This window comes from Dendrobates tinctorius, unplaced genomic scaffold, assembly GCF_039654945.1.
Source record: "Dendrobates tinctorius isolate UK_male_01 unplaced genomic scaffold, ASM3965494v1 ptg000058l, whole genome shotgun sequence".
NCBI classification, from domain to species: domain Eukaryota; kingdom Metazoa; phylum Chordata; class Amphibia; order Anura; family Dendrobatidae; genus Dendrobates; species Dendrobates tinctorius.
Genome location: NW_027361726.1, coordinates 7,182,972 through 7,201,352, shown reverse-complemented (window position 1 = coordinate 7,201,352; position 18,381 = coordinate 7,182,972). Strand labels below are relative to the sequence as shown.

General features: G+C 44.4%; 1 long non-coding RNA gene across 1 annotated transcript in view; it reads right to left on the bottom strand.

Moving 5' to 3' along the window:
• LOC141092212 (uncharacterized) overlaps positions 1 to 14,836 on the bottom strand; it is a 155,059-nt gene extending 140,223 nt beyond the window's left edge. Inside the window, exon 1 of the long non-coding RNA XR_012232706.1 lies at positions 14,788 to 14,836. This is a non-coding gene — a long non-coding RNA (uncharacterized lncRNA). The remainder of the gene's footprint in view (positions 1 to 14,787) is intronic.
• Positions 14,837 to 18,381: the final 3,545 nt, after the last annotated feature.

Genomic DNA, 18,381 nt, shown 5'->3' with positions numbered 1-18,381 from the left:
TACTGTAATAAATACAGACCCCCAAAACTATTAGGGTATGTTTCCACATTCAGTATTGACAGCGTTTTGAATGCAGCAGATCCGTGCTCTGTCCAAAGCGCTGCCGGCTTTTGTAAACGCGGTGATTCCGCATGTGTTCATTGAACACATGTGGTATCACCGCATCCTATGCATAGGACGGTGATAAATAGACATGCTGCGGTCTATAAAGACGCACCGCATGTGCGTATACGCAAGTCTGCCACCTGCGTCTTTGAACGCATAGTGGAAATGGGATTTTATAAAATCCCATCCACTATGCTGTAACATCTGGCCGCTGCGGATTGGACGCTTCAGCTGTATGCAGCGTCCAATCCACAGCAAATATTGAACGTGGAAACATACCATTATAGACCCCACACAGTCTAAATAAATAAAGAATGCAGAACCCATCAATACTAATTCTGACCATAATTTCTGAATAAATATATTTCTCTAAACAAATATACAGTGCTTAAAAAAATATAGGGAATGCTAAAACACCACAACCTAGATATTACTGAATGAAATATTAGTTTCAAATCTTTATTCACTACATAGTGGAATGCATTGAGAACAGGAAAACATAAAAATGATCAATGTAAATCAAAATTAATCTCCCACTGAGGTATGGATTTGGAATGATACTCAAAATCAAAGTGGAATAATAAATTACAGGCTGATCCAATTTCAGTGGAAATGACTCAAGACAAGGAAATGATGCTCAGTAGTGTGTGTGGCCCACAACAACCAAAAAGGATATGAGCAGAGAAATGGTCTTTGGTCACCCTTCCGCAGGACTACTCCTTTATGGGGGGTGTCTTACTAATTGCTGATCATTTCTACCTGTTGTCTGTTCCATTTGCACAACAGCAGGAGATATTGATTCACAGTCAGTATTGCTTCATAAATGGACAGGTTGATTTCACAGAAATGTAATCGATTGACTTGGAGTTAAACTGTGGTGTTTAAGTGTTCCCTTTATTTTTTGAGCAGTGTAGATCCCACAGCAGTCCCCGGACAGGAGAACGAGGGATTGGGAATTTATTAAAGATGGGAAACCAGTGTGTTTAATTATTTCATTAAAATAATTTATTCTTTATGTCTGTGTGTTTTATTAACCCTTTCATACTGTAAGATTAATATGAATAGGTATATTATTGACACCTCTCCATTATTAACCGTGCTTAATGTCACCTTACAATAACAAGAGGCCTATAATTGACATCATAGGTAGACCACAACTTTGAGAGTCAAAGTGAGAAAACAAATCCAGAAAATCACCTTGTCTGATTTGGCAAGATTTATTTTTCAAATTATGGTGGAAAATAAGTATTTGGTCATTAACAAAAGTTAATCTCAATATTTTGTTATATATCCTTTGTTGGCAATGACAAATGTTTTCTGTAAGTCTTCACAAGGTTGGCACACACTGTTGGTGGTATGTTGGCCCATTCCTCTGTAATGACATCGATGGTGTCACTGGGACAGCCTAGGGGGCACTATCAGGGGGCACGTGAACGAGCGCATGGAGTCGAGGAACAAGGCACGCAGTGTGCAAGGACCCGAGACTAAGCAGTGAGCACAGGACCTGGAACTAAGCAGTCACGTGACCAGGGAGGGGGAGTCACCACTCGTGAGGACAGGGAAGGCAGCTGAGTGCGTGGAGTACAGGGCACAGAAAGTTAACATAGTCAAAGGAGAGTCGAGGGTCAAAAACCAGACGAGAGCAAGGTACCTAGGGATAAGGCAAAGAGAGAGTAAACAGAGACGAGCCAAGGGGTTAGATAACTAGGAAGGACAGGACAGTACAATGCAGGATACAGAGGCAAAAGTCAGGGGACAAACCAGGTCATGCACAGCAAAGCACACACGCACAGAGGCACAACATTTAAGGATAAGTAACCTGGGTCAGCAACCACAAACCAAGTATACAGAAGTATCACCAACACCAAATCCAGGAACTGCCAACATTAAATAGCCGCCCCAGAACCAATGAGAGGCGAACTAGAATTGACCCTGACTTGTCCAGGATGGAGGCGGAACCATCCTGTCCAGAGTCATGAAATCCACCATGCAGATCTCCTCTAGAGAAGTGATGTTTTGGGCCTGTCGCTGGTCAACATGGACTTTTAAATCCCCCAACATTTTCTATGGGGTTGAGATCTGGAGATTGGCTAGGCTACTTCAAGATGTTTATATGCTTCTTACTAGAGTTGAGCGAAACGGGTCGAAAAAATTCAAAAGTCGCCGACTTTCGCCAAAGTCGGGTTTCATGAAACTATGCTCCTTGATGTGCATCAAAATTTACATGAGCAGATGCATAAGTGGGATGCTCATGCTTATGATGGCGTCGTCTGCGCTTACCAGCATTCCTCAAAACATTGAAGGACTTTACAGAGGTCTTTCAGCTTCGACCACTGCACACTTGTCAACTCCATGTCTGCCCTCAAAGTGCCTGCCCGTGTATCCTCCCACAAATGCATTATGGCATGCCTCTGTTTGCACAGCCACTCAACCATGTGCAGGGTGGAGTTCCACCTTGTTGCAACGTCGATAATTAGGCGGTGCTTGGGAAGGTGAAGCAATCGCTGCAGCTTCTGCATACGACTGGAGTGTACCAGTGACCGGCGGATGTGCAAGCACAGTTTTCGAACCTTATGGAGCAGGCCTGTTAACTCCGGATAATTAGTGAGGAAGCACTGCACCACCAGGTTCAAGGTGTGAGCCAAGCAAGGTATGTGTCTGAGTTTTGAAAGGGCTATGGCTGACACAAAATTCAGTCCGTTATCACTAACTACCTTGCTTGCCTCAAGATGTAGACTGCCCAGCCATGACTCAGTTTGTCGCTGAAAGTAGTCAGCCAGTACCTCCGCCGTGTCTGTCGCCCAAACACATCATCTGCAACACAGCCTACTGACGCTTTCCACTAGCTGATCGATAGTGGGATACATCATGTGCACCACCATCAGCTGCTGATGCAGTGCTCGTGCGACTGCGCTCTGTGGACGAGCTTTTGCTTCTGGAGGGTTTCGAAAAAACCCTACAAAATGTCCCAACACAACTGATAGCAAAATTAACCCTGAAGTCACTAGACTTCTCCCACTATATCAGCACTCTGAAATATTCTGAGACAGAGCAAAAAGGAGGCCAATCTAACAAGGGACAAAAAAAAAGGCAATTTGGCAAATAAGAGTTTAAATTCAGCACAGCTCAGCCGGGCTGGCTGACCACACAAAAAACTGAAAAGACCAACAAGAGCAAGTATGAAAATTAGCAAAAAAACAAACTTATCTTGAGAGACTGGAACAGAGCTGAGTCCTAAACCTGAGAAGCAGACTGAATCACCAGCAACAGGATAGGGCGTCGGCTGTCTTATATCCAGTCTGATACTCCAGAGATCCAATCATCTTCCTCACCAGGTGGCAGATCACTACCACTTAAACCAACCTCACTACCTCCCGTCACCACCAGAGGGAGAACGGAAGGGGAACTCTCAACTGGTGGAGCAGAAAATGAGCTCATAACATTCATCCATGGGGACCAACATATACTGTAGCATTATGTGGAGCTCATCATATACTGTTTCAAACATTATATGGGACCAATGATTCTGTATGGAGAAATATATGGGCTTCATTACTCTGTATAGCGCACTATGCGGTGGCCATAATACTGTATGGAGTAATATACTGTTCATTTTTGGAGCTATTAAAAATGGATATCAGTCATGAGATGTAAGAAGTGAAGTATTTTTCATTGTACTATGCCGCTATTTCTCTGCAGTATCGGAGCATCATGAGTTGTGGTATGTAGAGTTGAGCGAAACAGGTCGAAAAAAATTAAAAAGTCGCCGACTTTTGGCAAAGTCGGGTTTCATGAAACGAAAACCGACCCTAGGATGAGGTCGGCCACGAGGTCGGCGACTTACGCGCCAAAGTCGCGTTTCAAAAGTTTGTTTTGCGCTCTTTTTCAGCCAATCAGGATCCACGGACACTGTGGGCAACGTGATGACATAGGCACGGGTCACCACCATCTTTCAGAAGGGCATGCAAGTGATTGGCTTGCTTTGGTGGGCGTCACAGGGGGTATAAAAGGGCGTGCACGCCGACCGCCATGTTACTCATGCTGATCTCAGAATAGAGAGAGCTGCTGCTGCTGATGATTTTGTAGGGAGAGCGTTAGGCAGGGAAGAAGACACCAAAAACTGCTTCTGCTGCTAGCGATTTTGCCTGTACAACACACCAGTCACTGTGCAGTGCAAGGGGAGGCTATATAGTGGTGTATCAGTGGTGTTGGTTGTTGGGCTGCCTTCTAAGGCTTCCTGACATTCCTGCATTGCTGTTTACCCACTGCTCCGCAAACTGCTTTTTTAAAAGCAATCACAATTTTTTTTTTTGTCCTGCTGAGGTACTGAGCGTGCATTTTTTCACACCATACAGCGGTGTACGCTCCTCACACAGTACCGTGTAACGGCTGTTATCACAGCCACAGTGAAGCTCTCAGTGAGTCACTCTGTGAGAATAAGTCGAGGACATGTTCCGTTCTTACAGACCTGCACTCTAGGGAGATTCCAATTCTGCCCAATTCTACATACACCTTGTAGTTTGTGATACACTAGCCAATTTCTGCCTGTGACATAGCGCTCAGATATTCAGTGGGCCTCACACAATCCATAAGTGTCCAGTGTCCACAAGTGTGTGCAGAAATTAAAAATCTCCCTTATCCTCTAGTCACTTAGGCTCGATGGCAGAGCTGTGACCAAAGTGACTAGAGGATAAGGGAGATTTTGAATTTCTGCAGACACTTGTGGACACTGGACACTTATGGATTGTGTGAGGCCCACTGAGTATCTGAGCGCTCTGTCACAGGCTCGATGGCAGAGCTGTGACCAGTGACAGAGCGCTCAGATACTCAGTGGGCCTCACACAATCCATAAGTGTCCAGTGTCCACAAGTGTGTGCAGAAATTAAAAATCTCCCTTATCCTCTAGTCACTTTGGTCACAGCTCTGCCATCGAGCCTGTGACAGAGCGCTCAGATACTCAGTGGGCCTCACACAATCCATAAGTGTCCAGTGTCCACAAGTGTGTGCAGAAATTAAAATTCTCCCCTGTCCTATAGACACCTTGTACCTTGTTTTACATACTATATAGTTTGTTGGATTTTGTCTACATTTCTACCAAAAATGAGGAAGGCTGGTGGAAGAGGCCGTGGAATTGGGCGGGGGTTGGCAGCTGGTAATGATGGTGTTGGTGGTGGATCTGATGGTAGTGGCAAGAGCAAAATAGGACCGAATGCAGGAGGTGTTGAGCCTGCGTCATCATCTGGCTACATAAGGCCTCGAACGCTTAGTTTTCTAGGAGTTGGCAAACCGCTTTTAAAGCCAGAGCATCCGGAAAAAGTTTTGTCTTACATTGCTGACTCAGCCTCCAGCTCTATCGCCTCCTCTTCTTCAGTTGTAAAAAGTAAAAGCACTGAGTCGTCATTGGAGGCTCATGTTCATGAACCACACCTTTCCTTGTGTCCTTCACCCCAACCAAGATGGAAGGATGATGCAGGCCATACTACTGATTACTCCATGGAGCTGTTTTCACATACCATGCCTGGATTATCAAGTGAAATGGTGAATTACCCAGGCCAAGATGAATCTGACATGGAGTGCACTGATGCACAGCCGCTGATGGATGATTCTGCTGGTACATTCACTCAGAGCACTACATTGTCCTCGCAGTGTACAGAGCCAGATTCTGACCCTGATGAGACTCAGGTGCACCTTCCCGCACACTATACCGCCATACACGGTGACACAGAGGAAGGTGCACATGACATAGAAGAGGAGGTGATGGATGACCCAGTTGTTGACCCAGATTGGCATCCATTGGGGGAAGAGGGTGCTGCTTCCAATAGCTCAGATGAGGAGCATCCACAGCAGACATCGACATCGCAACAGCTGTTATCTGGCAGGCCCGGAGCACTCCAAAGACAGGTTCCAAACATCAAAAGAGTTGCTGGACAGCTTGTCCAGAGGGTCAAAATATCACAGCGTGCTAGGCCGCAAAATGTCTGCCAAAGTAGGAAGAGTGCAGTGTGGCACTTTTTTGAACAAAATCCTCATGATCAGGCCAAGGTTATCTGTAAGAAGTGCGCAAAGACCTTTAGCCGAGGGAAAAATCTGAAAAATTTGAATACCAGTTGCATGCTTAGACATTTAACCAGCATGCACTTGCAAGCGTGGACACAACACCAAACCTCAAGTGCCACATGTGCAACTGATCACAACGAAGGTAGTCAGCAACGCTACATTGTTTCCCCCACTGTAAGCCCACCGGTTAGCACAGCAGCAAATGTTGAGGTGTCGTTGCAATGCCACAGCAGTCAGGGAATCCCACTGTTATATCAACGAAAGACTGATTCTAGGCCATCAGAAAGAACAACAACTCCATCACCATCATCAACCCTCTCTCAGTCCACCCTGTCCACCGCTACTTCCACCATATGCAGCTCTCAAGTCCAGCTCACCCTCCCAGACACTATGAGTAGGTCAAGAAAGTACTCAGTCTCTCATCCGCGTACACTGGGTTTGAACGCCCACATTGCCAAACTAATCTCGTTTGAGATGATGCCCTTTCGGTTGGTGGAAAGCACAGCTTTCCGCGAACTCATGGCCTATGCAGTACCATGCTATGACCTACCCAGTCGCCACTTCTTCTCTCGCAAAGCCATCCCAGCCCTCCACCATCATGTGAAAGACCGCATTGTCCATGCACTCAAGCAGTCAGTGAGCGGAAAGGTGCACCTCACAACTGATGCATGGTCTAGTCGGCATGGCCAGGGCCGTTACGTGTCCATCACTGCGCACTGGGTTATTGTGGTGGATGCAGGGTCCACAGGGGACAGCGGTGGTGGGACAGTGCTGCCTAGCCCACGGTATAGGAAACAGTTGGCTGTAGGCGTTCGACCCTCCTCCTCCTTCTCCAGAAACGAAAGCTCGTCCACAGAGCGCAGTCGTACGAGCACTCCATCTGCAGCTGCCACTGTTGCACACGATGTGTCCCCCTATCGAGCAGCTAGTGGAAAGCGTCAGCAGGCTGTGTTGCAGATGATGTGTTTGGGCGACAGACACACCGCCGAGGTGCTGGCCGAGTACTTTCAGCGACAAACTGAGTCATGGCTGGGCAGTGTACATCTTGAGGCAGGCAAGGTAGTTAGTGATAACGGCCGTAATTTTGTGGCAGGCATAGCCCTTTCAAAACTCAGCCACATACCTTGCTTGGCTCACACCTTGAACCTGGTGGTGCAGTGCTTCCTCAAAAATTATCCGGAGTTAACAGCCCTGCTCCAGATGGTGCGAAGACTGTGCGTGCACATCCGCCGGTCGCCTGTACACTCCGTTCGTATGCAGAAGCTGCAGCGATTGCTCCACCTTCCCAACCACCGCCTCATTATCGACATTGCAACAAGGTGGAACTGCACCCTGCACATGGTGGAGCGGCTGTGCGAGCAGAGGCAGGCCATAATGCATTTGTGGGAGGATACACGGCCAGGCACTTTGAGAGCAGACATGGAGTTGACAGGTGTGCAGTGGTCGAAGCTGAAAGACCTCTGTAAAGTCCTTCAGTGTTTTGAGGAATGCACACGGCTGGTAAGCGCAGACGACTCCATCCTAAGCATGAGCATCCCACTTATGCGTCTGCTCATGCAAACTTTGACGCACCTTAAGGAGCAGGCTTCTGCAGCCAATGTTGATGAGGAGGAGGGATTCCTTGATGACATTCAGCCATTGTCTGCTCAGGGACCTCTCCTGGACGAGGTGGTGGAAGAAGAGGAGGAGGAGGATGATGATGGGGATGATTACTTAGGGGAGGAGGATGCATCTCGTGGGGCAAGTGAAAATGTTGGCGTGGCAAGGTCTGGTACAGGGTTTGTGCGTGACTGGAGGGATGTGGATTTGCCAGAAAGTGCTCCTCCAACCAGCACTCGCAGTGCATCATTGACACCGGGAACATTGGCCCACATGTCAGATTATGCCTTGCAGATCCTAAAAAGGGACCCCCGCATTGCCAAAATGATGAACGATGACGACTACTGGTTGGCCAGCATCCTGTATCCACGCTATAAAGGCAAATTACAAAACATCATGCCACAGGAGAACCTTGACCTAATATTGGCTAATAAACAAGCAACTCTGGTAAATCGGTTGCTTGAGGCATTCCCAGCACACAGCAGCGGTGATGGTTCTCACACGAGCCGTACGGGCCGGGGGCAGCTTGGCAGAGGTGTTCGTGGTGCACACAGCAGAAGTGGTGTTGGAGACAGGGGTTTCATAACAATGTTGTGGACTGATTTTTCAAGTACCGCTCACACAACTGGTAATACAGCATCGATGGAAAGTGACAGGAGACAGCAGTTGTCAACTATGGTTACAAACTACTTTTCCTCCCATATCGATGTTCTCCCACACAGGTCATTCCCCTTTGACTATTGGGCCGCTAAACTGGACACCTGGCCTGAATTGGCACAATATGTCTTACAGGAGCTCGCTTGCCCAGCTGCAAGTGTGCTATCGGAAAGAGTCTTCAGTGCAGCTGGATCAATCCTGACAGAAAAAAGGACCCGTCTGTCAACCCAAAATGTGGATGATCTAACCTTCATTAAAATGAACCATGCATGGGTTTCCAAGGATTTTGTCCCACCTTCCCCTGATGACACATAGGGTGACAGAAATATGGCTTGCTTTGGTCCACCTCTTCCTGGGACTTGACCTATTTCACCTTTTGCATCAGCTGAATGTCCAATATCAACATATGCCACTTTCTAAAACTCCCTAACTGTGCTGCCTCCCCCCCCCCCCATGGCCGGGGTCACCACCTAGTGCACGACACAGTGCGAGTGCCGTTGCCCTGGACAGGTGGGTAGGCCGACACTTGGGCGCGGGCGCGGGCACTGGCACAGGGTCCCTCATAGTGCAATCAAGTGTCTCTGACGGTGGTGGTGCACACCCGCCGTCAGACACACCGCCGTACTATGAGGGGCCCAGTGCCAGTACCGACGCCCACGAGTGGGCCCCCCTTGCTTGGGCAGGGCCCCAGCATTTGCAATCTTTACCTCTCCCTGCTCCTCCGCTGTGTAGTCTGGGCCGTCAAATCCATACTGTGCCTGACACCGTCTGAGCCTGCCTCCTGATGTATAGACATATATTTTGAATGTGTACGCTATCCATACATGTTATCTGGGGATACGGTACCCTTTCTCACCTTTGTGCAATCACGTGCAATCCATACTGGGCCTAACACCGTCTGAGCCTGTCTCCTGATGTATAGACATATATTTTGAATGTGTACGCTATCCATACATGTTATCTGGGGATACGGTACCCTTTCTAACCTTTGTGCAATCACGTGCAATCCATACTGGGCCTAACACCGTCTGAGCCTGCCTCCTGATGTATAGACATATATTTTGAATGTGTACACTATCCATACATGTTATCTGGGGATACGGTACCCTTTCTCACCTTTGTGCAATCACGTGTAATCCATACTGGGCGTGAGAACGGCTGGCGAGCTGTTAAGCAAGCTACAGCACCTGTGGTTTGCATACGCAAGTTTTTCATTTTTTCAGGAATGACGGTTAGGCCTAATTCCAGAACTGCGGTTGACCTGCACTTACTGGGAAATCATTGTTCGCGGGTAATAATTGTAATCAGTGATCCCCATCACTAATGTTGTTCAGCGGGTTATCTGCACCTGTAAGCGACAAACGCTGGCCTTTTCAGTGTAGCGCACGTGCAGCCACGGACATGTAAGGGCATGACACACCAGTTATTGGCCAATCTCATGTGCCAGAGCCTCACGTGTCCCTCTAGTAAGCCGGACTCGGACCGCGGGGCATGACGGAGTCTCGTTCGTTAACGGAATTAAGCTTGCAATGTGTGCATCTGTTCTGTAGCTGGCATGGTTGAGGCTTCCCAGGTGGAGTCGAATTTAACCGTAGGCTCCACTCCTGGTGGTGCCCTTCTGGACATTCCTTTAAGGTTCAGCTTTGCAACCATACTGCCCACGTAAAACAAACACTTTGCCTTCATGAACGCTGTTTGGAGGGTCATGACTCGTGGGAATAATGCCGCCCAATCAGTTAACCTGCTAGAGAGATCGTTTGTTGCTCCCAAGCATGACATCACACTCCCTAGGAAGAAGGTAATGCCACTGTGGTGACCGTACTCCTGGGGCGACACAAGTGCACTGATGCCCAGCCACTGCTCGATGAATCTGCTGGTACATTGACCCAGACCACTACATTCCCCTCGCACGCTACACGGCCTGAATCTGACCCTGATGAAACTCAGGTTACCCTTCCCATATACAGTTCCATCTTACACGGTGACAAAGAGGAAGCTGCAGATGAAAGTGCAGGTTCGGCCCACCCGCCATCAGACACACCACCGTACTATCAGAGGTCCTGTGCCAGTGCCATCGCCAACGAGTGGGCCCCCCCTGCTTGCTCAGGATCACAGCACTTGCAAGGTTGAAATACTGTGCAGTGAGATGGAAGATGGGGACGACAAGGAGTCCAGACTAGTACAGGGATTCCCTAGCGAGGTGACTTATTTGATTGTTTTCAATGTTGGGACAGCAATTTTTGGGGAGCACTATACTCTGGAGAATGATAGATGGGGCCCACCATACACTGGAACATTCCAAAGGTGGACATCAGACACTGGAGCAGCATTTACAGGGCCCATTATACACTAGAGCATTAGAAATGGGGCCCATTATGTTTGGAGCATTATTTGGGCCCATAAGACAGTGGAGCTTCATCCATGGGGACCAACATATACTGTAGCATTATGTGGAGCTCATCATATACTGTTTCAAACATTATATGGGACCAATGATTCTGTATGGAGAAATAGATGGGCCTCGTCATGAGATGTAAAAAGTGAAGTATTTTTCATTGTACTATACCGCTATTTCTCTGCCGTATCGGAGCATGATGAGTTGTGGTATGTGTTAAAGGGGCGCTCTTTCGCCCAGGGCACATGAAAACCTGGAGCCAGCCCTCCCCCCCCACAACTTTAGCCAAATAACCCCCCATTTTTCAGTGCGTAACTTGTATTATGAAGTTAATTAAGGTTGACAAGCTTAAGTAAGAAGAATTGATGCTTTTGGCATTCAAATGGGCACTGTAGGTGTGTTTCCTGTCCTCCTCTCACTGCCGACTTTTATTCCCCATTGACTTACATTGGGTTTCGTGACGACCCCGACTTTTCCCTATAATCGGACGATTTTGCTCGACCCGACTTTTGGAAAAGTCGGGTTTCACGAAACGAAACTCGACCCTAAAAAAACAAAAGTCGCTCAACTCTAGTGGTATGTGTTAAAGGGGCGCTCTTTGGCCCAGGGCATATGAAAACCTGGAGCCAGCCCTACCCCCCACAAATTTAGCCAAATAACCCCCATTTTTCAGTGCGTAACTAGTATTATGAAGTAAATTAAGGTTGAAAAGCTTTAGTATTCAGAATTGATGTTTTTGGCATTCAAAAGGGCACTGTAGGTATGTTTCCTGTCCTCCACTCCCTGCCGACTTTGCTTCCCCATTGACTTGCATTGTGTTTCGTGTTTCAGTCGGCCTTCGACTTTTCACGATAATCGGCAGATTTCGTTCGACCCGACTTTTGCGAAAGTCGAGTTTCATGAAACCCGACTCGACCAGAAAAAAGGCAAAGTCGCTCATCTCTACTTCTTACGAAGCCACTCCTTTGTTTCCCTGGCGGTGTGCTTGGGATCATTATCATGCTGAAAGACCCATCCACATTTCATCTTCAATGCCCTTGCTGATGGAAGGAGTTTTGCAGTCAAAATGTCACGATACATGGCCTTCTTCATTCTTTCATGTACACAGATCAGTCGTCCTAGTCCCTTTGCAGAGAAACAACCCCAAAACATGATGCTTCACAGTAGGTATGTTGCTCTTTGGATGCAACTTAGCATTCTGTTTCCTCCAAACATGACGAGTTATGTTTCTACTTTGGTTTCATCAGACCATATGACATTCTCCCAATACTCTTCTAGATAATCCAAATGCATTCTAGCAAACTTCAGAGGGGCCTGGACATGTACTTACTTACGCAGGGGGACTCGTCTGGCACTGCAGGATCTGAGTCCCTGGTGGTGTAGTGTGTTACTGATGGTAGCCTTTGTTACAGTGGTCCCAGCTCCATGCAGGTCATTCACTAGTTCCCCCCGTGAGGTTCTGGCATTTTTGCTCAATGGTCTTGTGATCATTTTGACCCCGCTGGGTGAAAACTTGCGTGGAGCCCAGATCGAGGGAGATTATCAGTGGTCTTGTATGTCTCCTTTTTTTATTATTGCTCCCATAGTTGATTTAATCACACCAAGCTGCTTGTCTATTGCAGACTCAATCTTCCCAGCCTGGTGAAGGGCTAAAATTTTGTTTCTGATGTCCTTCGACAGCTCTTTAGTCTTCACCATAGTGGATTTTGGAGTGTGACTGTTTGAGGTTGTGGACAGGTGTCTTTTATTCTGATAACAAGTTCAAACAGGTGCCATTACTACAGGTAATGAGTGGAGGACAGAGGAGCCTCTTAAAGAAGAAGTTACAGGTCTGTGAGAGCCAGAAATCTTGCATGTTTTTTGGTGACCAAATACTTAATTTCCATTATAATTTGAAAAATAAATCTTGCCAAATCAGACAAGGTGATTTTCTGGATTTGTTTTCTCATTTTGACTCACAGTTGTGGTATACCTATGATGTCAATTACAGGCCTCTCTCACTTTTTAAGTTGGAGAACTTGCACAATTGGTGGCTGACTAAATACTTTTTTCCCCACTGTAAATTAGCTCATTACCTTAGTCCACCAGGGAAATTGTACACTTTATTACCACATGGACAACCAAGAAAGCAAAAGTTTACCATTTTAATTACCATATACCACCATGGTGCAAGTACCAATCCTGCCAATATTCTTAGTTAACAGGAAAACAGATAGTAACCCCTCCATTATTTTGGACTACCAGCAAAGCAAACTGTAAGATTTTTCATTACCCTAGGCCATCTGGGAAGCAAGTCATAATCTCATTATATCAGCCCAAACCACCAGGAAAACAGATAATAAACCTCTCAATTACTTTAGTTTTCCAGGAAATTAACCTCAATAGACTATCATGGAAGCAAGTAGTAAACCCTTTACTACCCTTGACAACCTTGAAAGTAATACTTTTCCATAGCTTTAGAAGTTAGGAAAGCAAGAATTAAACTTTATTACCCTAGACAACCATAAAAGCAAGTACTAATCCCTTTTCTACCCTTGACCACCATGGAAGAGACCATTATAGGCAATCTGTCTGTCTATTCATGCTGCCTAAACCACAGGTAGCATTAATCAGACCCTGGCTGAACATGTACATAGGTAGAGACCTGTCAATGAACTAAAGTAGTATTTTAAGAAGCCATTGGGACTATTCAGACCACTCCCTATTGTCCCTGGTAGGCTCTTCAAACTATTTAGTGTTTGAAAAACTGGAGCCTTTTAGATAGTAACTTACCTGGCTGTACTCATGAAGCGATGCTCTAACTCATGCTGTCCTTGGGTCCCTTTAACCTCTTTTATTACACTAGACCACCAGGGATATTTTTCCCACTACTACCCTAGACCACTAAAGATTCAAACATTACCCTGGAATGTATGGAAAGCAGGAAACAGCCCTCTTTATTATCCTAGACCCCTAGAGAAGCAGGCATTACCCTTTTACCTACTCAATACCACCAGGGAACTAAGGGGAACGATGAAAATAGTCTTGATTCCTTCCATGTAGACTTCAGCAAGGACCTATAGAAGGCATTAAAAGGTTTTGTAGCCAATCCTTTGATCATTTAAAGTTACAAAATATAATTTCCCTTTTCCAGTTCCGAGACCTGCAATAATAACCATTTTGTTTCTGATTTACAGGAAATGTATGCTTTTCTCTCCCCTGTTCTATTCCAGTAACTTCCAAAGAATTTTTAAAACTTGGATCAAATAGAGGATGCAGATTACACCATTTTCTTTTTGTGGGAAATGTAAGGATTTTACATAAGCTGAGAGGTCGTTGGCAGGCTTTACACTTTAGGACTTGAAATGACTGTGTAGTTTGTCTAGGAATTTCCGTAACTAAATCCCCTCCCCCTACTCCCACTATGGCTTTAGCAACCACTTTGATTGCATAACAAATACAGGATTTTCTTCCACATTTAACATGTAACTCTGAGTTTCATGGTATATTTCATTCTATACAGGATATGCTATTTTCTTCTTCTATCAGCCTCATAGCAAAATGGACGTACATTATAGTAGACATTTTTAACAGTTATGAATCAGTCACAAGGTCACCCAGGCTCTAGTTTCTGTTGTGTTTTTAGAAAAGAAGAAAACATGCATCACGCAGGACCTTTTCTTGATCATACAAGCACAGATGCAACAATACAAAGAAAATAAAACACAAAAATGAGCTTGGTTTCAGTTGGTACACATGCAGAACATAAACACATGTTCACATTGACCACAAAACATTTAAAACCTAAAAGGGTAAAAGTGAGCAAAAACCCTGCTGTAACTAAGTAAATAAAAAAAGCAAAACATGCATTTAAATAATACAAAGCTTTTAGTATTACTCTTTTTTTTAATAAAAAAATAGCATAAAAGCCGTCCCACCACAGCAATGTAACTCTGATCGGGACAGTCCTACACTGTCTAATATTAAAATCTTACCATATGTCATTGTTGACGTCAGTGTGTGCATATGGGCAGACAAAAGGACTGGGCCCAACCAGTGGACACCAGTCTGGTGAAGCCTTATATACAATTTCCAGCTCAGGAGAGGGAGGCCACACCCCAGCTTGCACACAATGCAACAATACAAAGAAAAAGAACCACAAAAATTGAGCTTGGTTTGAGTTGGTACACATGCAGAACATAAACGCATGTTCACATTGGTCACAAAACATATAAAACCTACAAGAGAAAAAGTGAGCAAAAACCCTGCTGTAACTAAGTAAATAAAAAGTAGCAAAGTGTGCAGGAGAGGGAGGCCACACAGAATGCAACAGTACAAAAAAAAAAAAAGAAACACAAAAATGTGAACATGTGTTTATGATGTCTTGCTCAAACCAAGCTCAATTTTTGTGTTTTTTTCTTTGTATTTTTGCATTCTGTGCAAGGTGGGGTGTGGTCTCCCTCTCCTGAGCTGGAAATTGTATATAAGGCTTCACCAGACTGGTGTTTCACTGGTTGGGCCCAGTCCTTTAGTCTGCATTATCCAGACTAAGGCTGGAGTCACACACAACCATTAAAAAAACGGTCCCAATTTAACTGTCCGAAATCGCACAAAGGTACCCTAACCATTGATCCGTTTTTGATGCGATTTTTCTTAATTGATGCGATTTTAATCGCATGTAAGGATCCGTTTGACATCCGTCTGGCGAGATTTTCTCGCAGGATAGCTAAATGGACATATAATGGAGCCCAATGACAGGTTTCCCCACATAAAGAATGAATAGATCAAGACATATATATATATATATATATATACATATATATATATATTTTTATACATGTCATAGAGACACATTTATATATATTACAAATTCGTACAGTTCATCATAGAAGAATAGCCGCAGAAACATTTGCCGGCTTCTGTATAATTATTCTCTTGCCCGACATAAAATGACACATGGTTTACATATAGTTAACCATTTCATTTCATGTTTTTTTTGTTATGTCTATCACTATTAATTAGATGAGGGTTTGTGGGTAAAATTTTGGACTTGTAGGGGTTAATTTAAGGGGTTAATTCGTTGTATGAAATTGAATGGACTCCTGCTGACGTCATGAAGGCTGCAGGGAGTCCCCATAATTTCATACAACGAATTAACCCCTTAAATTAACCTCTACAAGTCCAAAATTTTACCCACAAACCCTCATCTAATTAATTGTGATAGACATAAAAAAAAACATGAAATGAAATGGTTAACTATATGTAAACCATGTGTCATTTCATGTCGGGCAGGAGAATAATTATACAAAAGCCGGCAAATGTTTCTGCGGCTATTCTGCAATGATGAACTGTATGAATTTGTAATATATATATTAATGTGTCTCTATGACATGTATAAAAAAAAAATATATATATATATATATATATACACATGTGTGTCTAGATCTATTCATTCTTTATTTAACCGGTCTCTGTGATTTTACTGTATTGGAAGAATTGCCGGCTTTTGCTAAAGGACACCGGGTGCGATTTTATCGCAAGTCACACATCTAGTCCGTTTTTAGTCCCATTTTTTCTCGCCCCCATAGACTTGTATTGTCGAATCCGATCTGAAAATCGGTGACAATCGCAGCATGCTGCGATTGTATCAGTCCGAGGATCGGATCCGATCAAAAATCGCATGATGGGAGCAGCACCATAGAATAACATTGGGACGAATGCAATGCGATTTTTTATCGCATTGCATTCGTCCGATTTAATCGCCAGTGTGACCCCAGCCTAAAGCCTCTTTTAGCTACATATCTGCAGCCTGTGCCAATAATTTGGCACAACTTATCATCCTGATTAATTACACGTAGATATTTTTTCACAATGTTTTTAATTGAATGAAATTGGGGACTATATGGAGGAGAAACTGTTACTTTGATATCATGGCGATTATGGCCTCTGTCCCTTAAACGTTTAATTACAATCTGGCTTTCTTTTAAAAAATATTTTGGTCAGAACACAAACGTTTAATCCTGCTAAATTCACAATAGGGAATGGCTTTAATAGTATGTTTGGAATGAGAAGAGGAATAAAAAAAGTAAGGCATTCCCCGAGTTACTTTTTCTATGCACAGAAGTATGTATCTTATGTGCAATTGAGTCACCTGTTACGAATATATATCCAAAAATGGAACTTTATCACCAATATCACTAATGGTAAAAGATAAATTTAAATAATTGGAATTTAAGTACATATGAAATTTAACCAAGTCCGATGGGGGACCCTGTCAAATGAATATCGTCCTGCCCAACCAAAAAATGTCATCAGAAAAAGGATTAGAATCAACAAAAAGAAATTGTTCTCCCCACCAAGCCATGTATAAGGCCTCATTCACACATCAGTATTTTTGATCAGTATTTCATCAGTATTTGTATGCCAAAACCAGGAGTGTCCCCAAAACACAGAACAGGTGTCAGTCTTTCAATTATAGTTTTTCCCTGTAACCCTCTGTGCACACGTTGCGGATTCCGCTGCGGATTTTTCCGCGCGGAAACGCAGTTAAAACCGCAGGTAAAGTGACCTGCGGTTTTCCTGCAGTTTTGCCCTGCGGTTTCACACCTCTACTATGGTAAAGGTATGAAACTGCTGTGGAATCCGCACAAACAATTGACATGCTGCGGTTTGTAAATCGCAGCAAAACCGCGCGAAAAATCCGCACGGTCAGCACAGCGTTTTTGAAACCCCATAGGGTTTCATTGTACTGTACATGGCCAGCGGAACTGCTGCGTTTCCGCAGGGTCAAAACCGCTGCGGAAACGCTGCAGAATCCGCAACGTGTGCACATAGCCTTAGGTCCACTCCTGGTTTTGGCATACAAATACTGATGAAAAACACTGACCAAATACTGATGTGTGAATGAGGCCTAAAATAGTGAGGGAAGGGGAAATTTTCAAGCCCATGGGGGCGCCAAGGATTTGTAAAAAAAACTTTATTCCAAATATAAAATAATTATGTTTGAGCAGATACGTTAGCGACCTGATAATGAAGCATTTTAATTCACGAGAATAATTGCTGTAACAATCCAAATGATGATTAATAGCTCAAATGGCCAGACAATGATGAACAGATGAATAAAGATTGACAACATTGCATGTAAAAAACTCAAAAATTATCATGCCAAGGAAATTCATTGAAGGCTGCCAAAACGGAAGACGCATCTTTAAGATATCCAGGAGTCCTAGAGACCAATGGATGTAAATGGTCATTAACCCATGAGCTAAGGTTTTCATTAAGGGAATTGATACTGGATATGATAGGTCGAAAGGGAGGTGGAAAAATTTATATGCTGCACACTAAGCCAAGCAGAGCTTTATGGATGAAGGCCAAGGAAGAAACCATTGCTAATGAAAAGATGTAAAAATGAACTACTGATCTTTGCCAAGAGGACCTTGACAAACTACAATCCTACTGGGAAAATCTTCTGTGGACAAATGAAACAAAAATAGAGCTTTTGACAATGCAAATCAACAGTTTGTTTACAGATGGTGCAATGAAGCTTATAAGGAAAAAAACACACTACCAACAATTAAGCATGGTGGAGG